Source organism: Candoia aspera, chromosome 1 (assembly GCF_035149785.1).
Source record: "Candoia aspera isolate rCanAsp1 chromosome 1, rCanAsp1.hap2, whole genome shotgun sequence".
NCBI lineage: Eukaryota > Metazoa > Chordata > Lepidosauria > Squamata > Boidae > Candoia > Candoia aspera.
This window is the reverse complement of record NC_086153.1, coordinates 218033833-218055957: the sequence shown is the minus strand read 5'-3', so window position 1 is coordinate 218055957 and position 22125 is coordinate 218033833. Positions and strand designations below refer to the sequence as shown.

Here is a 22125-nt window from a genome sequence, read left to right as displayed (position 1 = left end):
CCCCTGAAGGACAGGTAAGTGACCTGAGAACAGAGGAATTAAGTACCTGAGGCAAGGAGCTAATCATAGATAATAATGCAAAGCAACTTTACAGTGCTTAAGGACAAGAGAGACTTTATTCTTTGCAGGTGACACAGAAGATAGGCATGTTTATCAGCTTGTTGAAAGAGCTAAGATTCTGCTGCTAGTGCAACATTATGACCTATCTGAAAATGAGCAAGACAAAATGACTTAATTGACTGACTCATTAATTTAACTCAATTCTTCAAATACAGGTTTCTAACTTTTGTGGAAATCACTGTTCCTTACACTAGAAAGTAAGTTTATGCTGGTCATAACTAATTACAGAACTATTACCATTAATATCACTAGAATGATGTAATCTTACATTTGGGGTTGGTTTATTGTTTCACTGTATTAATCTAACAGCTATTCTATATTTCCATAAATATAAGCAGGTTTCTTATGTCCTTTAATACATTGTTTGCAACAATAAATTATATATTTAATTCATTAAGCCATTATTTTCCAGTTATACCAAATAAAACGTATCTTTGTCAGAAGATTAAAATAACAAAAAATTGGTGGAATTACTTCTAGTAAGTTGCAAATTCTACTGAAGCCGTTGTTACCTGGCATGCCTATAATTAAGTACATTGAGTAAAGGGTATTAGTCCAACTCCTTGGAACACAACAGAATTATTAGGTTTGCCAGGAGGAAGATTCAATAAATTTAAAAATCCCAGAAGAGGCTACCTGTCTAAAAGCAAAAATCATAATTTTATTTCTAATTGTTCTTGAATATTTGGTGTTGTAATTTGTATTTTACAATAGGTATGGTCAGCATATAACTATCATGTACACTTGATATGCAAATTAGATTGTGCGAATTCCACTAGATTTCAGCTAAAGTGCTAACAAACCATCTGATTTTTTAAAAAATGATTGCCCCTACTCCAAAACTGCTGCTTTTAAAAATAAGTGAATTTCAGCAGGAGGTTTTTGTTGCATCTCTGCACCCTGATCATGAAAAAAGCACCTTTTGAATTTTTGTGTTTCAAAATCACAGAGATTTTTGAAATACAGCAGCCCTGCAGGGGGGAAAAGCATGGCAGTTCTAATGTCCAGCTCTCTTATTTGCAAGAGAGAATTCTAAAATTGTATCATATAGCAATACATTCTAAAGCCTTAGGAACCATTAAGGCAATCAAGAGAAAACATGGGATACTTATACAATTATATAAACCAATGATGAAATCCTCCTTACTTAAGAGGAAGCTAGAATAAATTTAGTAGGGTTTTGGTTTGATCATGCAGTATTATTAAGCCCCATGTCTTGTTTTGCGGGGTTGACCCAGTATCTTTTTACATTTAGAGACAGTAAGGCAGCCCATTGATATAAAGTGGGCTTTTGTTAGTCATTACAAAATGAAATGTTGATTTTTATTAATGTTCTCCAAAGAGTAATGAGAATGGAAGCAAACATGTATTTCAAAGTAAGCTTAGAATAAGCTTTACTAAATAAGTGACTAGCCATTACTACATTTCTATGCACGTTAGAGAAGTGGATTCTGTGTAACATTCATTGCCTCCCTATACCACATGCCTGGTGTTCATTCCATTTTCAACATAGTGTATCCCCCCATTTCAACCCACAGGCACTCAAGTTTCACATGCTTTTCTTTTTTTCTTAAATAAAAACACTAGAAACCTTTCCTATATACTTATACGAAAACTGAGATTTTTCACATTTTCATCATAAACCTGGCAACTTCAGTCTTAAAAAAGAAAGAAACCAACCCCATAATCATTTTTGATTCTTGCTGTTAAAAAAAAACTCAGAAGAGTTGGCTTCTCTGCACTCCACAAGCACATACCCTATTGTATGAAGCTAAATATTCACTAAGCTTGCTGAAAAATAAAAAGGCATTACATCTTGATTTCTAAGAATTAAGGCAGCTTTCATTGGCGTTATGAACTCATGCAACAAGGGTTTCCAATAGAGGTAGTCCTCAACTTACGACCATTTGTTCAGTGGCTATTCAAAGTTATGGCGGCACTGAACAAAGGGACTTACAACCTGTCCCCGAAGTTACAGCCACCCCCATGGTCAAGTAGCACCCCCATGGTCATGTGATCACAATTTGGGCACCTGGCAGCCTGCCCAAACGACCATGGGGGCACTTCAACTCCTCCTACCCACCTATCTCCCCCCATCCATGTGTCAGAAACAAGCTTGCCTCTAACTCAGAATTAGTTTCACTTTCTGAGTCAGAGGAGGAATTGGAAACTTAAGAGGCTGGAATTGGAGAAACGAAACTCCATCATGACTCAGCAGAGCGGGAAGAAGCGACAACACTGATTGGGCGAGATCTAGAGGAGGAACTGAATACACCAATCAGTGCGCACCAGAGACGGGCTGAAAAGCACGCAAAGGAGAAGGCAGTCCGATTGGCTACAGGAGACTCCAAGCACACCAAAGAGCAAGATAAAAGGCAGCTGTGCTGAGAGCAAGCTGCTGGAGACACCCAATTCTCTAAGCCAGCAGCTTTGGAAGGAGAATCCTTACCAGCATCAGAAGTGGTGTCTGTAGTCAAGGAGGAACCAACCCTTGACTTCCAGCTTGAAGAAGGGGATTTTGTGCCTGCTGCATGCGAGGAATCAGCATCAACAGAGCCCAGTAATCTGCGCCTTGCCTCGAGCCTCGAAAGCCCGCATTTTCCTCAGCAACACGGCCAAGTTGAGTGTCTTCCATGCCATTGCTTGATTGCAGCTCATTGTCACTGCGCCTTGCAGACCCCAGCGAGTTTCGGGGATTTTCACCTATCTTGTTCAGGATCTCCGTTCACGGCACACACAGCGCTTTTAGCCAAGCCCAGCCGAGTTCCAAGTTCCAAGTCTTGCTCCAATTCTCCCGTCCAGAGAATCCAGCCTAGTCCAGTGCTTCCAGCCGGATCCAGCCTAGTTGCAAGTCCAAGCCTTGCTCCAAGTCTCCTGTCCAGAGATTCCAGTCTAGTCTGGGGCTTCCAGCCAAGTCCAGCCTAGCTCAAGTTCTAAGCCTTGTTTTCCAGCCTTCATGCCATAATACCCAACCTAGTCCAGAGACCTCAGTCGAGTCTATCCTTGCTCTGAGTTCAAGTCCTGCTCCAAGTCTTCAGTGCATCCCTGTCTACTGCTCGTAGTCCTGCTTCCAGGTCCAGTGAGCCAGTCACCTAGTGTCCATACTGTTCCAGTATTGTTCCAGTTCAAGAACTGCTGTCTCCAACTCTTGTATTCCAATTGAATCCAGTCTTGCCTCGAGTGGAAAATCCTCTTTGCTACCTTGCTGTGCCAGTTAATCTTGGTGCATCTAGTCTTTGTATTTCAAGGACTTATTGATTGTAAATAGTTATTTAATAAAGAATTTTTATTAAGGACCAGTCTGGTGCATAGTCTGAACAGGACACCATGCCCTTTTGGCCCTCTGCACTCCACGCCCCCTGACACCCTAGCTGTCCTTTGCTATCTTCTTGCTCCCACTGCTGACCAAGCATGCCTGCTCTGGCCCTTCACGAGGCAGCTGCTGGCTGCACAAGGCTTTCTTCCCAAGGTCATGCATGGCAGTTTCCTTGCAAGACCTGGGGAAGATGGCCTCACGTGGCCAGCAGCTGCCTCATGAAGGGCCAGAGCGGGCACGCCTCATCAGCAGCAGGAGCAAGAAGATGGCAAACAGCTGGGGTGGAGTGCAGGTCAGCAAGTATGGCTGGGCTGGGGCAGCTGGGGCTTCCTGGGAGGTTGGGGCCTTGCACTGCGTTGCTGGGGCTATCTAGGATGTGGCAGCTTTGTGCCATACTGCTGGGGTTTCCTGGGACGCGACAGCTTCACACCACGCTGCTGGGTCAGGCTGGACTGGTTGAGGCTTCCGGGGCGGCTGCAGTTTCTTGCAGCCCCAGAGCCACAGCGCCCCAAGAAGCCCCTGAGCCGCAGCAGGGCAGGCAGTCCCAGAGCCACACTGTTTCAAGGCTGCTTGCTGCCCCACAAGGCAGGGTGTAGGATGGCCAAAAGGGCAGAGATGGTGGGGAGATAGGCAGGTGGAAGTAGTTGGAGGCAGTTCCTTACCTTACCAAGGCTTGGGACTGGGAAGAACCAAGCCCAGAATGGCTTGGATTGGGGTGGGTCCTCGGCTAACGACTGGTGGAATTCACTCAACAACAGCAATGCAGAGTGCCGGGATTGCAGCTGCTAAGTGATGCGGTCGTATGATGTTGTGCTTTACGACTGCATCGATTAGTGACAGAACTTCCATTCCCAATTGTGGTTGTAAATCAAGGACTACCTGTATATGCTAGTCATCTATAGAAGTTAAAAGTTACTGCAAAGCTACTGGTTTTTCACACGGTAACCACAACACTTGGTATTGGTTTTCTGGAGCTGCCTTTTAATAAGCCACTTTATTAACCCTTCACCATATCTATATTCCACAGACAATTTGTCTGCCAAGTAGTCTTAGATATTATAACTCCACTATAACAGATGGGCACTGACACCTTCTCCAGCATGTTAATCAAGCTGTCACCAGAGTTTGAAGGGCTGCAGACAGCTTCAAGAAAGAGAGAGGAAGGAAGGAAGGAAGGAAGGAAGGAAGGAAGGAAGGAAGGAAGGAAGGAAGGAAGGAAGGAAGGAAGGAAGGAAGGAAGGGGTAATCACAGTCAGTTCCTAGAGTCTACTTTGTCTTTAAATGAGAAAAATTTCTCTCAAAGCAAGATAAATCAATTACCCATCGAAGTGGTAGGCTCCCTTTTATTGGATGTCTGCTGCCTCTGCTGCTTTAACTTAGATTCCTATTTTGTATCCAAAAGTAAATCTGATGTAGAATTCAATTTAAACTGGAATCTATTCCTCAACTACAACTTAATTCATGGATTTGTACCAAATCCAAAATTTGGGTTTCTCTATGCAGAGTCCATATTTCAGTTTTACAGGGTATCTAAATTAGAACAGTCCCTTAGTAATATGGGCTCAATTTATTGCAACACATAATCTTAGTTGGTGATTTATATTGTGTTGACCATGGTTTTTGATAGCCATGTTTAGATTAGAGCTTAATAGCGATTTTTAGATTTTTGAAGCATTACAACATATTCAGTTATTCATAATTAATGATATACTGGGGAAATGTAATCTCTATGACATTTTAAATCCCTTGTTTATTCATTTGTATTTTATTCCTTTATTTTTTTTCTTGCTTCTTTTTTATGTCTGTTTATATATCTTCTTTAAAACGTCCAATAATAAAAGGCAAAAAATTACTAATAATTTGGATTCCTGTACTTAGCAAGGCGCTAGACTGAATACTGAATGGGGCCTTCCAATTCTATGATTCTAAAAACTTCTTATAGCTATAGCTATATTCATATTATCTAAATAATATCTAAATCCTTGTTTATTTGTTGTTTCCTACGTTCTTTTCTATATAATAAGCTTTTAATCTCTCCAACACAAGTTGTGCAGTGACACAGATATTTGTGGTGCTATATAAACAGGCTATTAAAAAAAAAACAGAATTATGCAAAGTGTGATATAAAATACTTGATTAAGATAGGCTGCTGATTGCAAAGGGAAGATCCTTGACCTGGATTCTGTTACTGACAGTGCTGACGATCAGTAAATGAATGTCATGTTCCCCGTTGCGAGGCATAAGTGCATCACAACGGGGAACATGCACATCAGGAAAGAGGAAGGGATAACCATTGTCCCATCAACCGCACACATAATCCCTTAAGCACACATAATCCAAAACCCATCAACGCATAATAGAAGAGCAACTCAAACAGGACATCGAAACCATCAACGGATCGGGGGAACTCCCACCCATTACCCCAGGGGACGCACCTGCACCGGACGGAGGCAAGGAAACAAAGAGAAGACATCAGAGATAGCCCGGAAAGCCCATCAGAGAGCAATACCGGCGCTAAGCACCATCCGGACTGGCTTTGGGACAATGGGGGGTGGAGGAGAGCAAGGTCCGCCACTAAAGTATAAACGGGGCACCCTGCCACCACACCCCCATTCCCGTCTTTTTTCTCCATATGCATTCTACCTCAATAAACTTGGAAATCCTTAGACCCTCTAAGTAAGTCCGTGTCTTACTTGAGGTAAGGGCTACCCTGATAATGAACAACTTTGTTCATATCTTCACATGCTGCTATCTCACAGTTTTGAAATCACTGATTAAAAAAATCCAGATCAGACCCTGAATGACCAGCCAGCAAATCCCATGTTCTGATCTAAACTACCTTCTACTAAGATTGTGCCTCTGGTGCCACAAAATAAGTCACTCCTAGGGAAACAGAAAAACCTTCAGACATTTTGGTAAAGTGCTGAGCATCATTATTTATAACTGGAAGACCATGAAAACATTTGTCTTTCCCTACAAAGCAGAGCTGCTAGAATGAATTACCTGAGAGTGTCAATAATTAGCCAGAATTAACAAATAGTAACGAGATAGGGGAAATTGTGAGGTCTTACCTCTCCAATGTTACTCTGAGGACCCATTAATTAGCTGAATTATGCCAAATTACTCATTTATTTTGAAAATGTTGTCTTATGCACCCACAGACCTAATCATTATTTTTCCCTAATCAAATTCTACTATGACCACCTCCACCTCTTATCCAATTCTCCTACATTTTTTAAGACTTCCAAATTATATTAGAGGGCAATTTTTTTTTAAAAAAACTGAAACCTGAATATTCTACATTGCTTCAAAAGTTCGAAGTCATTTGAAGTATTACTTCCCATCATATAGTACATACCCCCTCTTTTTTTGGTCCCCTTATTTCTGCTGTTCACAGGTGCTGGAGACTATGCAAAACAGTGCAAAACCAATTTCCAAAAGCAAAGCAGTAATCTCACTCCCAACGTTCCTTCAACTCTCTCTTTCGCTCTTAAAGAGAAAAAAGATCTGGGGCAGAATTACAAATTATTGATGCTTTTCAAACAATGGCTTAAACTGGTGGGATTTCTTTAGAAGAGTCATAAGAAACCGCCTTGTCCTCCAGACCTACAGTGCCAATTATGAATTTGTCTTTCCAGATGAGCCTCCTCGCACCAGCAAGCAGCATCTTCCCTATTTTAATCAGCCATGGAAGGAGGGTGATTTTTAGTAGGAAATTATCTACTTTAACTGCATATTCTGGACTGGGGTTCCTCAATTCTTAAAAAAATTAAATTGGCCCTTTTAAACACATATTGTACTTTGGCTCTTAATTATCAACACATTTCTCACAAACCCTTTAAAAGTTGGATTAAGAGAGATAAATGTAGTGTGGAATCTGGCCTAATGATTCCAAACATACATATTTTCACCTCACTCCTCAAACACAAAATGAGCTATTCAATGAGCCGTTAGGTTAAAAATATTCAAGAAAAATAAACATAAGGCTCCACTTTAGATGAGAAAGCATTTTAAGAAGAGACACAGAGAAGCCAAATGCATATACTAGCAACACTGGTATAATCTCAAACACATTTAGTTGATACAAAATAATCTAACCAGAAATCAGGTTACATATATGGTTATCTTTAGATACTGCAGATATTTCAAATGATGTTTCAAGCTCTCTAGTCAAACATGTATAAAGTAGGGCTAGATGCTGCTACTGTTTTATGGTTTCATAAATGGCTAAATTACCACACCCAAAAAGTCTACTTCAATTTGGATCCTGTGCTGTTCAACATTTCCATCAATGACTTGGATGAGGGCGTGTGTCAAGCTCCCAGATCAAATGTTCCCAGAACATCTGATCTGACTCGCCTGCATGAATGGAGTCAACCCGGGTTGGAACTTGCGAGTCAGTAGAAATGGGAGGGGGGACAAGCCAGGAGTGTGAAAGCATCTTGTTTGGACTATCTCTAGCAGCCAAGGTCAACCGGCAAAGACATCTGCACAGAACTGAATGGACTGCCATGAAAAGGTGGGTTGCATACCAAAGCAGGGGGAAGGGGTGGAAGTCATTGGACTGTTTTAACTTGGGGAAAGCACAGGAATTTCTATTTGCAACTTTTTCTCTGTACTGCACATTTCATTATCATTAAAGAGATTACTACTTAACATGTATGAATCGGATTTAATGGTAAATTGAGGGGCAGTCCTTAGAGTGTAGGGGATGCTTAGCAAGTCTGACACTCAGGTTTCTTTATCTGACCGTTGTCATGACCTTCGATTCGGATGGTACGTCTCCTTGTGGTATGATAAAGTTAAAGATAATAAAGGTTTTAAAAATCATTTTGTTAGGTGTGCCATACTGAGGGTCTGGAATAAATATAAACCAATATTGTCTCCCAATTTGGTTGTTACCTCAAGAAGCTTTGTTCAGAAGAGAGATGACAGGTAAACCAAGCTGGTTGAGATATGAAGATTTGCTGAACTTTGAAGCAGGGATACCAAAACTTAAAACAAGGGAACAACTAGAATTAGAAGGTTATACTTGTCACTGGTTTAATTATGCACAATTGTCAGAACTGTTTAATTTGGATAAGAAAGTACCTAATTTTGTTCACGAAAAAACACAATTTGAAATGGAACTTTGTACAAACGATGAGCATCTTATTAAGAAAATGTATAAAATATTGCAATTGAACTTAGAAGATGAATATGTTAAAGATTGTATGATTAAATAAGCTAAGAATTTTGGGTCCAATATTATGATAGAACAATGGGAGAATATGTGGAACAAAGGTATGAAATTTACTTTGAATTATAATTTGAAAGAGAATTTTTATAAAATGATGTACCGTTGGTATTTAACTCCTGATAAGCTGTCTAAAATGTATAATGGGGTATCAAATGTTTGTTGGAAATGTTTACAGGGGGAAGGAACTTTCTATTATCTATGGTGGACTTGGGAAAAGCCAAGACATTTTGGAATCAAATATGTATTATTATTCGAAAGATTATTAAAGTGGACTTACAGCTGAAACCGGAGCTGTTGCTCTTGGGTTTGATGGACCAACAGCTTGAAAAGCAACATGGAACTCTGTTCTTATATATGATAACAGCAGCAAGACTTTTATATGCTCAAAGATGGAAGGATGCACAAATTCCCTCAATGGAGGACTGGATGATTAAGTTGATGGAATTGGTGCAAATGGCTAAGCTGACAGCATTGATAAGAGAAAACACTGTAACTGGATTCGTTTCTATCTGGAAGCCACTCTTGGACTATTTGCTTGTAACACAAAAGAATGAAGTCTTGATTTTAGGTTTTGATGACAGAATGGTTTGATTTTAGAGATACAGTGTTACTAAATGTTTAATTAATAGTAAGAGATTAACTTTTATGTACTTTTATACCTGTGCTGGAAAAGGTCAGAAGCCACTGGTCTGATATGCTTTTTTTATTACTGCACCATTTTAGTTTTTCCTGTTTCTTTCTTAGACTTGTATTCTATCAGTCTTATATTCTGCATTATGCATCTTAATTATATCTTGAAAATTTAATTAAAATTAAAAAAAAAAAGAAACCTGAGTCTGGGACAGAACTGTAACCTGAGAAAGCATCTCAGACAAGACCCTTCACAGTTCTCAAGAAAATAAAGGAGGAGGGGTACATTCAGACTTACAAGATTCTGTCACTGCAACTTTACAATTAAAGTAGCATTGGCCAACATGACTTTGGTTTCCTAGTCTGGGATACCTTGAAAGTCTGACATGAAGAGAGAGAGAAGATTTTATAAGGCAGACTAGAGCAGTGCGCTGAAATGAATAGGGAGATACGCAAAGTTCTGCATCAGCAAAGGAAATCTGAAAGGAAGAGGGAGACTTGGCTTGGCTGTATCATGTGTGGAAAGAATCTGGGTGATCTTGTTGACCACAAGTTAGACATGAGCCAGCAGTGTGATGCAGCTGCTTTAAAGGCAAATGTTACCAGGGCTGCATTAACAGGAGCATAAAGTCCAGATATTAAAGGCAAAACTGAAATACTTTGGCCACATAATGAGAAGACAGGACACCCTGGAGAAGATGCTGATGCTAGGGAGAGTGGAGGGCAAAAGGAAGAGGGGCCGACCAAGGGCAAGGTGGATGGATGATATTCTAGAGGTGATGGACTCGTCCCTGGGGGAGCTGGGGGTGTTGACGACTGACAGGAAGCTCTGGCATGGACTGGTCCATGAAGTCACGAAGAGTCGGAAGCGACTGAATGAATAAACAACACAAAGTCCAGATCACAGAAATTAATTGCTCCACTTTATTTCTGCCTTAGTTAAGACCACATTTGGAGTACTGTTCTGTAGACTCAAATTCAAAAATGACAGTAACAACTTGGACCAAGTTCAGAAAAATCTGGAAGCTAACCCCTACGAAGTAATGGTAAAAGGAACTGGATATGTTTAATCTACAATAGAAACAACTGAGGGGAGATATGATAGCAATCTTTAATATCTGAAGGGTTGTCATGCAGAAGGAGGAGTGGACTTATCTTCTATTGCCCCAGAGGACAGAACCAAAGCCAGTGGGTTAAAATAAGCATAGGCTCAGGCTAGACACCAGGAGGAACTTCCTGATTATACAAGCTGTCAGGCAAAGGCACAGGCTGCATCATGAAGTTATGAGTTCTTTTTCATGGATGGTTATCTGTCAGAGATGCTCTAGTGCAGTGTTTTTCAAACTTGATAATTTTCAGAGGCATGGGCTTCAACTCCCAGAATTCCCCAGCCAGTATGCTGTCTGGAAAATTCTGGGAGTTGAAGTCCACGCATCTTAAAGTTGCCACGGTTGAAAAATACTGCTCTACAGATATCAGAGAAGGTGATAAGTTACTGAAGTTGTTTGTACTTGTCTTGACAGAGGGAGGTCATTTCTTTATATTTCTTTTTTCTCGATTTCTTTTTCTCTTCTCTGCACTTTTTATTTTTTATTTTTCTTAGTTTGTATTAGTTTTTTCTCTTTGTATTTGTAAACTTCAATAAAAAAGAGAGAGAAAAAGAAAAACACTGCTCTAGTGGATCCTCTAAGGTACCTTCTAACTCTGTGATTCCAACTCTTTATGTCTGATATAACAACAAATCTGTATGGAATTGTATTTGCAAATGCTGATATATGATATGAACTGTTACCAGAAACTACTAACAGTATTTCAATTTTCAAAACTCAGCGTTTTACTTCAAAAAAAATCCAAATTCAGGTTTTTTATTTCTACTTATAAGGTAAATAATGTTAAAAATTTCATCAATATTTATTTATCAAATTTGTCACTGCCCATCTCCTCCCACCAGAGGGATTCAATAAATCAATAGCTATTTTAATCTATCTTCCACACAATTCTCAATATCCTAGATGTCCCTGTTCCATAATAAACATTTCACAGTGGAATGCAGATTAATAACAAATTTAGCTTTCTTCTAATCAAGTCTCAATAGATATAAATGACCCTTTAAAAAAGGAAAAATCCAGCCAAGCTTGATTTGAGCATTAAAAGTTCTGACTCCCATTTTTCCTGTAGAAACCAATAGACAATATCCTTTGATCCTTCACACTGATCTTACTGATTAATCTAGAATTAAAGAAATCCAAACACTCTTGCAAACACTGCACAATAACTTTCCTCTGGACACCCCCTATGCCTAAGGGAAGGATGGAGAAAAACATCTTCTCAACTGTATTTTCATTGTGGAACAGCCTCAACCAACATCTTCATTGCCACTTTCCCTGGCTTTAAGTATAGTTTATATTATATTTTTCCCAGGCTTTTTAATTGCATTTTAATTCATATTGTTTTAGTTTTCAAATGACCACCTTGCAGCTACGAAGTGTACACAGTGTTTTGTTTTGCATTTTATTGGATATGTCTTTATTCAAATATTTTTAGTGTTTTTTTATTGCAAGCTGCTCAGAGAGCTTCAAATATTGGGTGGTTTAAAAAATTGAATGAGTATTTTTTAAATAATTGCATTGCTTTTGTATACCTAGGAAGTATTGGGGTGTGTGTGTGTTGCTCTGTACACACACACACACAATTCTGTAATTCTAGAAACCTATAGTTCTTTTTCAGTCCCAAAGTATACCAAAACATGCCAAGATATGAGGAGGAGGAACAAATTTGGCACAGAAGAGACTTTAAAAGAGCACCTTCCAGAGATATAAAAATACAGAATCTTGACTGTAATTCTTTTCAAGAATATTCTAAAACCATGATTTGGAGGACAGCATCACAACAGCACATCTTACTCCAATCTACCCAAACTTCTGCACAATTTGTAAATTGAATATGCTTTTTAAAAAGAGTAAGGTTGGAATTAATATAATTGTGAATTAACACTGTACATTAATTTGAAAGTATCCAGGCCATAGCCATAAGAAGGTTAACTATGGGGACTAGAATGTGTCAAACCATTTTCCTTAATGCTTAGCTTTCATGTTTATTTGCAAGCTGCCAGTTCTTACGGAAACTAAATACAAAATATAGGCAGAATTTCTTGTTAAGAAAAACAAGCCCGTTTCATACCTCTTACTATTCCAGCTTAATTGCATTTATTCATTTAGAAACTTATATGGCTGCCTCTCTTATACATGATAATCCTAGGTGGCTCACAATAATATTAGATGAAAACAGAATAAATAAAGCAGACCCAACTCCACAACCACACCATATATCCCAAATACAGTGTCTCAACATCCAAAAAACTTTACACTGACACTTGCATTTGCTGGGGTAATGCACTGGGGTAACCAAAATACACTTAAGGCATTTTCAGTTAAGTGCTTTTTTAAATCTATTTGGTTATGACCTACAATTTGCTTGTCAGGCAGCCATACCTCAATACAATCTCCTTATCAATAGCTTGAGCAGCACAGAATCACACTAACTGCAGCAAAAATCACAATTTTAGAAACCCAAAGTTCCCACCTAGCTTCTGCAGGAAGTACTTTATATCACACAAGCCATTTCACCAGAAGAGATCTATAAGGCTTCATGACATCACTAGCTACTTCCACACTGACCTGACCAGCTGTAGTAGGCATGAGTTAACTGTTGCAGCCTATTAATGCTTGAGAGATGTGTTCTGTGCATCTGAACCCTGGAAATTAATTCTGTTAATAGAGAGGTTCTCTATTACAGTCTTCATTCTTTAAGCATCTTTTCTCAGAGGACTAGATAGACAAAACAAGCCTGTTGACTGGGTTTAGGTTTTCCTACAACATGATTCATTGGATGAAGTTAGCTAAACTTTCTGCGTGACTGGGTCTGTTTGGATTTAATTTAATCTCCTTTTCATGTTTCCCCAACATATTACTTCCCATGCTAACCCAATTAAAGTGTGACTTGGGAATAGGATCTATGCACACTCAGAACTGTGCTGTTTGTGCATCCCAAATCACCTGTACACAGACTATAAACTTAATACAACTTTGATTTTAGACACCCATTTGGTAGACATAGGATGCAACAGACAAAATTTAATTCATGCTTCATCCCCAAATAACAAAGCTGGTGTTTCTGAAGCAGTCCAGACTATGAAGAAATTGACATAATTTGCATCAATTTACATCATCTACATCATTTATGTAATTACATAAATTAATTCACATCTATTTTATACAAATTGGCACAAATTACACCCATTATGTAAATTTGTATTTAATGGGTACCCCTTCCCCCCAAATGGTCCATTAAATTGAGTTTTTACTACAACTGCAAGCATAATGAATTTTAAAACATACACCCCTTCTGGTGATCAGATGGCCTTTTTTCAGCCACTTACCAGTTTGGAGGCTTTGGCCACCCTGGATTAAATCATGATTAAAGTAAATAACAGCCAGTATGTTTAGGATTTCACCCAGTTTAATTAAATAATATGACGAAAGAATCTAGAGACCCTCTGAAACCACTGTGCTTTACATTTTGGTGCGAAGGGATCAGAAGAAGGCTATCTTATCAGAACCACTGCCTCAGCTGTATCTTACAGCACTGCTGCAGAAGAATGCAATCTTTTAAGAAGCCACAAATGGCAAGCTGGAAGAGCTGCTGAGCAAGTAAACTACTGTCTGATCACTCCCAGATTTCCATTTAAATGCCTGAATCAAATGTTGCAAACCAGGGACTGATTTGTCAAGGTGGGACAAAACCAGCTTTATCATTGGTTGGAGTGTGGCAACAATATTAGACAAAGCAGCAACCCCCTGACCACTTCTGTCTGTTCAGAATAAAACTATATGTATTTGCTTATAAATCTAATGGTCCCAAAGGCTAACTACAGTTAAAGCTTTTAAACCATTTTTAAAAAGTAAAAGATTACACACAGTGAAACAAAAGAGACTTTTAAAATACAGAAACAATAGAGCTATTTATACTGTAGTCATTTCTAAGCCACATGGAATAGAAAGTGTTAATATCCTAGCTAAATGTTAAAAAGATGTCAGGCCAACATCAATAGCTGGAGAGCGCCACAGTCGGTACATCACTATAACGAAGGCCCTATCTTTTGCTCTACTAAAACAAGATGCAACAGCCAATCCAATGGTTGTAAGATTCAAGCTAAATGGAAAGGCAGCATATTTTCTTTTATGCAAGGTTGAAAAATATCTTGGACTGTTTTTGTATGGGACTTACACATCTGGCAGTATTTTTTTTTATATGTCTTAAGGAAGCCTTCCTAAACTTGATATCCTCAAATTCACCAGACTTCAACTCCTTTTATTCCCCCAGACAGCACAACCATAGGTCAATCTTTTTCAAATCTTTGGATTTCAGTCCTCAAAATTCTTAGTAATTGCCATGCAGCTCAGGGAATTCTGGGAGCAGAAGTTCATATATCTGGAAGTTGCTCAGTTTGAGGAAGACTGACATGAATTATACTGATTCAATCTGGTTCATACATCTGGGAGCACCAGGTTATGAAGACTGTATTATGATGTTTCTCTGCCCTTTTCTGCATGACTCACTGAGGAAAAAAACTTTTTTAACAATAATACATGGTGCATCAATTCTAAGCACTGCATAAAAAGTGTCCATGAACGGATGTCTACTTTGATGCAGACACCTTGCCTTAGGTGTTGCTGACTCATTGTTAAACCACACTTATTATACTAGTTCTGGGTTTTGTATATGTGTGAGGGAGGTTAGGCTATTGCGTGAACCCAGCAGATGTGGTTAGTTGGTGCTGTCATGCAAACCCAGCATTTAAGCAATAATTAGGTAAACTATGGCTCAGTTAACTATGTCAGATAAAATCTGAAACTTGGATAAACTGCATTATGGGGAAGGGTGAGAAATGGCATTGTGCACACACTTACTCCCTAAAGTGTTTTGTTTTTTTCTCGGTGCACTGTGAGAATAAGGTCTCTGCTTGGGAAAAAAACAAGAGCGTGAGGAAGAATTGTGTGCATGGAGCTGGTGTTCATTAAAAATGATTCGGCAAACAATGACATTTCTTATCAAAAACGTATGCCTCTGGCATTTGCTGGGTGGGGAAATCCGGCTACTGAGGCTCGTTCGAGTTCCACGCTCTGCTGCTAGCATCAGCCTAGGCGCTGCCCTTTAAAAAAGAAGTAGCAATTGAAGCAGCTTGTTCAGAGGATTCCCACACTGAGGTAGGAACTTGGCGGTCCTTTCAGAGCGGGAGGGGAACATGGTAACCGCAACATAAGTTGCACTTCGCGAGGAAAAAGGAGGAGGCGGAACACTGACCTTCGATCCAGAGATTTCTGACAACAAAGCTGACGCTCCAAGGAACAAAAAAACAGAAGTGCTCCTTCGCCCGGGGTACGCCAACCACAATCCCCCGCGCTTCAGTGCTTGGCTTCAAACCCTCCCCTCCAGTTAGGCTAATTCTCCCTCGCTGCTTTATTAAGCACAAACCATCTTTGCGAGGTAATCCGCAGGTCGCGCTCCTGATCTCTTGCATCACCGGGCCACTAACAAAGCCAAGCAAACACGACAGGCGCAGGGGTATGTAAGAAGGTGGCTGCCTGCAGGGCTGAAGTCACTTCAGCACCCATCTTCCTCCTGCCCACGTTTGCATACGGTCTCCTAGCTCCTATTTTCAGTTAAGATTGCGGGAGAATATATCTTTGGATGAGAAGCTGCTTTAGGATTAGCTGCTGGAAGTTAAAATGCAGTCTGCAAAAGCGATTCTCAGGTACGTTTACCCCAGAGAAAGTCCTACTCCAAAGGGATTCTAGGCGCCCCTGCAAGACTGCAGCCCTTCAGCACAATCCCGCGCTTCTTTATTCATTCCCACAGGTTTCAGTGGGTCTTACTCTAAACTAGGTGTGCACTGGATGCCCCTAGATGATTAAGCAGACCTCGTGGGGACAGGCGCGTACATACACGTAAACATGGTCTGCAACATGGAAAGAGACACGTTTCCAGGAGCCTGCTGCTCTTGCGCTTCTAATCATTTTCCAAATCTTGCTGTTTTAATCGTTTTCAAATCTCTCCGAGGCATTGCGGGCAAATTAGTAAGCAGAGTTAAATCGAGAAAAGAAAGCAGTGTCTGAGGCAGGGGGGGGGGGAGGCAGGGAGGGAGGGAGACACTCACCGCGATCTCTCTTGCGCTGCTAAGCAAGTTAGAAACTCCCGCCGGATTTCAAGCTCTTTGCTCGCGAAGATTCTCAGCGGCACCAGCCAAAAACACCGGTCCCCTTTAATTCCCCCGGCTGCCCTTTAGAAAACGTGGGCTGTTTTAATACCTAGGAAGCCTTATTAGGAAATGTTTGTCGGAGTTTGAGCCCAGGCGGGAAGCCGGGTTTTGCGCGAGTGCATGCGGCGGCGGGGCAAAGGCAGGCAGGCAGCCGACTCCGGCGCGGGCCGCTCGCAGTTTTGACAACAAACGCTGGTGACCTGCAGCCAGTGAGAGGGGAAGAGTCAGCCTCGAGGCGGGAGCGGATGGGCTGGCTGACTCTGCAGAGAGGGAAGGGAGACCAATGCGAGGCCTGGGGGGAGAGGCAGCTAACAGTCGCTGCGAAAAACAACCCTTCGCAGTTATACAACTGTCGCGGGGTCGCTTCAGACGTTGAAGATTCCGGAGTGAGGGAGGACACGGGATCCCAGGGCTAACTAGGTTGTACTTTAGTCCCTTAACCCGAAGTTCTCAGCTCACACCGCACGGTAAAACTTTGAACCATGGGGTGGGGGAGCAGACTTTCACTTTGAGGACATTGCATCACCCCCATGTCAACTATCTTTTTTTCAAGTGTGACCTCTGTCAAAATCTTGCCCGTTCCTGTTTTGATATATTTTGACGTGTGTGTATGTCTCTTTATACCAGGACAAACAGGATCTATCTATCTATCTAGATTTGGCAGGCAACTTACAGAGTTAAAAGGACAAAAAAAATGGAAGAAATAAAGGACGGATACCACTGAACAAAATCATCCATTATATTAAAAAAGAAAATAGGGGCTCAACAAGTGTCAGCCCTTTGAGGTAGTCCAGACAAGAAGCACTAACCATGAGTACTAACACTAACTTTATTGTAAGGTTACAGTAACAGACTGTAAGTCTTGCAAGTCTGAAAGTACCTCTCATCTCCCTTTTATTTTCCTGAAAACTAGGGAGGGTCCCTTCTGAAACACTTTCTCCATCCCCTCCCCTCTTTCTGACTCAGATTTTGTTGATCAGACTATTGTCTAAGCTACAGCGTTTCCTCCTGTCTCCCAAAGTCATTCCCACATACCATTACAACAAGCAACCTAACTCCAGACTTGAGGGCAAAGCCACGTTTTCAAAGACTTATGGAACCTTGTAGGGTGGGAGCTGTGCAAATCTCTGTGGGCAGGGTGCGGGGGGAAGGAGATGCTATTCTAGAGGGCAGATACTTCAACAGAGAAGACACACTTCTGGGGTCCCTCTAGATGACATTGTTTAATTGATCCCAGAGCACCCCTACTGTGCTTGATCTTGCTGGCCAGGCAGAAACCACTGGAGACAGGTGGTCTCCCTCAAATAACCAGGCCATATACCATGAAAGGCTTTACAGGTGACAACGGGCCCCTTGAATTGCACTCAGAAGCCTACTGGCAACCAATGCAGCTTGCAGAGCAGTGATGATCTACGGGTATATTGAGGTTTGCCCATTATTGTCCATGCTACTATTTTGAACCATCAGTAACTTCTGGGTGGTCTTCAAGGGCAGCCCATGCAGAGTATATTGCAATAGTCCAATCATGAGGTGACTAGGGCATGAATGATTCTCTGAAGGGCCTCCTTTTCAAGGGAAGGGCGCAGCTGGTACACAAGATAGACCTGTGGAAAGGCCTTCCTGGCCACAGCTGCCACCTGCTCTTCAAGCAGTAGTTATGAGACCAGAGTGTCCCCAAGTGGTGCACTAGTCTCAAATGGGGAAGCACCACTCCATCTAAAACCAAAGGAGAAAAAAATGCTAGTTTGGGGACCCAAACAGCCACAGCCACTTGGCCTGTTCTTCCTCATCCAGACCCAAATAGCCTCCAGACACTAGGTCAGGACATAACAGCATTGCCTGGATGGCCTCAGTCAAGATGTACAATTGAGTATCATTGTTATACTGATGATACTGGACCCTGAACCAACAGATGACCTCACCCAGCGATTTCATGTAGATGTTAAACAGAAGGGAGAAGAGCTTTAAGCTGTGAGGCACCCCACAAGTGAGGGGCCGTGGACAGAACCTTCTCCCACACTTCCGTTGACACCAATTAGACCTGAACCCAGAGAAAGGAAAAGAACCACTGCAGTACAGTGCCTCCCAGTCTCAAACCCTGCAATTGGTCCAGAAGGTTACTGTGGTTGACAATATCAAAAGCCAATGAGAGATGAAGGAGCACAAAGGTGGACATACCCCATCCCAGCTCTGCCAAAGGTCATCAACAGAAGTTCTGATTATAAGGTGAGCTATTTACAAGCTATTTACTTCATTTCTGGAGTGAAGATTATGGATTTATTTCTACATCCAAATTTCAGGATAAAATTGGGTAGGAAAAGGAGTATGTCACCATGTGTTGCTCCCATTCCATCAAAAAGGTCTTCCCACAAAACAATTGAAGTGTGGCTGTATCTGCACAGTCTTCCCTTCATTTTCCCTCAACTTGCAAGTGAATTACATCAGTAGACAAAATAGCTAAGGACAAATGTTGAAAACCTTAAGCACACAGAAGTTGTAGCATGTACTGATGGAATCTTCTGACTAGTATATCTTCTTTTAGTAGAGTTTACATATCAAATTTCTTTACTGTAAGCTCATGCAAACAGCACTAACTCAGGAGAGGTTAATCTCTTCTTTGATAAAGTAGTGTTTATGTTCACATGATTTACCCATGATTATGTTAAACATAATCTATTATCTTGGCTTGTACCACACACTCTGAACCATAAACTAACCACATGGGCTGGATTTGCACAGCATGCTAGGCTAAAGTATGATTGGTTGATCTGTGTACTCTATGAATCCAGAAACTGTCAGTTCTTCTTTGTTACAGGTGTACTGCACATGTTGATCTTGAATCAAGGTAATTTAGTTTCTGTACAATCTGAGACACAGGAATAATCTTGAATCTATCTTAGACTTGTCTCAAAAGGCTGATGTGAAGATTACAAAACCTTGAAGTGACTGAGCCCTTAGGAAAGAAAAGACAAATATCTTTGTTATAAAAAGTACACTTGAGTTTTTAAAATACCCGTGTCGTGTCTCCTATCTGCTTTCTCTCCTCTATTGACAATTACAAAAATAATGTGGAGTGTCATGTATCATACGTAACAGCAGCCTTTCTATTGTCCTTCAAAAGGTTGTGTGAATGGAACATTCCTGGTTGTGTTATCAAAACATACTAAGTCACCTGCTAGCCACATTTTAAGTCTAATATGTTGTTAGACAGGAAGGTTTTCTTGGAAGGGGATATTAAATCTAAACAAAAGATCACATGCTCTTTTTTGTTTTGCTGCTGAAAAAATTGAAAATCTTCCTGTATTTTCATTGTAGTTTGATGCTGAAATTCAGTGGTGCAATTTCAAGGAGCTTTAAGAAAGGGGGGGGGGGGCATAGGTTCCAAGTTTGACCAGGTCCTTATTAGAAAATATCCAGCTGGGTGACAGTCCTTAAGCTGACATTGGCTGATCTCAAAAAATTAAGAAGGATCATGTCTACATCTTACAGGGATGGGAGTCCAATGGGAAATTTTCACTAGGAAATTTTTAAAAATCCCAGAAGGCAATAGCAAGCCGATTTCATGTTCTTGTCAAGAATATGATATGGTTTTGTTCATGAAACCACAAGGAGTTAAGTTAAGCTTAAGCTTAACTCCTTAAATTAAGCTTAATTCAAGAGAATCTTTAGTGCAATACATTATGCACAAATGCTTGTTGTTACTTTAGTCTTAATGTGCATTCATTCATAAGGCCTACCTATTTCCCTGGTCTAAATACTATTTCATAAGAAGTAGATAATTATTGCTGAAATGGAAGTAGCCAATCAGAGAGGACTGATAGAAGGTGAAGTGAAGGTGATGGTTGACAGTGTTCCCCAACTTCTTGCTCTCTAAAAAGTAAAGACTACAACTTTAACTACCCCAGCCAGCAGTACTAGGGGATAATGGGGACTGCAGTCCAAAAGTTTGGAAGAGTGCTACAGGGAGGCATCGTGTGATGGATTTAGATTGGGTTCACAAATGGCTCTAAGCCATGGTTGGGGAGAATTGGTTGGGATCATAAAACATGCCAAGTCCTAGACAAGAATGGCTGAGTTCACACAACATAGCAAGCCAAAGCAAAAAAAAAAAAGCCACATTATGACTTAGGATAATGTGTGAATACAACCATTGAGTGATAGGTTTTAAATTCTTATTCCTAAAGGATCTGAAGTCCAGTCCCAGGCCAGGAGGGCAACTTTAGATCTAAAAGGGGGGTGGGAGTGAGTGGAGCACAGAAGCAGGGTAATATGATAGTTCTAGGTTGAATCCCTATTCGATCAAAACTACCCACAGAGTTTTGAATGGAAACATAGGAGAACAGATCCCAGACTGGCTGATTTAATCTATTAGTGAGTTCCAGAAAGGAGGTGTGTTAGTATTGTAGTAATGAATGCTTTCATGCATTTGATAAAGGAAGATGTCTTTTCCACTAAAATGTGTGCTGCTACAAATCTGTTAATCCCTAAGGTGCCACAAGGCTCTGTTGTTTATTCATTACTGAAAAATTTAGTGCATAGGATGTAGGGGCTTGGTGATAGACTTTAATATATGATGTTGTTCTTAACTGGTCATTCATTGTTTTGGAAGCTGTAAATCTCTTTCAGACCAGCTGCTACAGAGGCATTTTTAGGTAGCAGAGTCTGGAGAATGGCACACACTTTTTTCTGAGATACATTTTTGGCCAAACCCTATGTTTAGACTTGGGGAGTTCTCCAAAATTACGGACTACAACCCTCTGAGAATACTTTTAAATCAACTTCTAAGGAAACAAAAAGCAGGATAAAGTTACCGATGTCAGGAAGCAAATGATTGAAGTCAAATAATAAAGAATGCAGTACTGGTTATTGGAAGATTAGGAGCAGAGCTGCTTCTGTTAGTTGCAGTAAAGCTTTGTAACGGGTAAGGAACAGTAGGAAGTGGGAGAAGAGGTAGCTGCTTTGAAGAGTTCTTTATAGAAACCAAGAAGAAAGAATGTAAGGTCATTTTTACCAGTAGCCATAAGTGACAATGCCACCATTGCTATTAACTTCTGTATACACACAACCACACCTACCTACCCACCCATAAAATAAATAAGTACAAATGTGTTTGCTAGTGATTATGATACATTTATGTTTTCATTACCAAGGGTATTGTATACATGCTACTTCAGGAAGGTCTTCCTTCCACCAGCATGTATTTACCTCTGACATTAATTGGAAGAAAACTTGGTTTGATCCCAACTCTGTTAAATATATGATATTTGGAAAGATGAAAAACACAAGCAGTTTGATAAAGGTTTTTATCCTTTATCAATATTTATAAAATATTTATAATTTATAAAGGATTTTATCTGGCTGGGTGACCTTGGGCCAGTCTCTCTCTCTCAGCCCAACTCACCTCACAGGGTTGCTGTTTTGGGGAAAATAGGAGGAGGAAGGAGTGTTTGGTATGTTTGCTGCCTTGAGTTATTTATAACAATAATAAAGGCAGGATAGAAA

The 22125-nt window shown here is 40.5% G+C and overlaps 1 protein-coding gene across 3 annotated transcripts in view; it reads right to left on the bottom strand.

Moving 5' to 3' along the window:
• Positions 1–22125, bottom strand: part of MYLK (myosin light chain kinase) — a 392661-nt gene that overhangs the window by 205046 nt on the left and 165490 nt on the right. For 2 of the 3 annotated variants that reach the window (XM_063288774.1, XM_063288777.1), the window contains exon 1: positions 16522–16703. The exons of the other annotated variant lie outside the window; for it this stretch is intronic. The gene's annotated coding sequence lies outside the window, so the exon portion shown is untranslated. Of the gene's footprint in view, positions 1–16521; positions 16704–22125 lie in introns of those variants that run through there. 3 annotated transcript variants of the gene reach the window in all.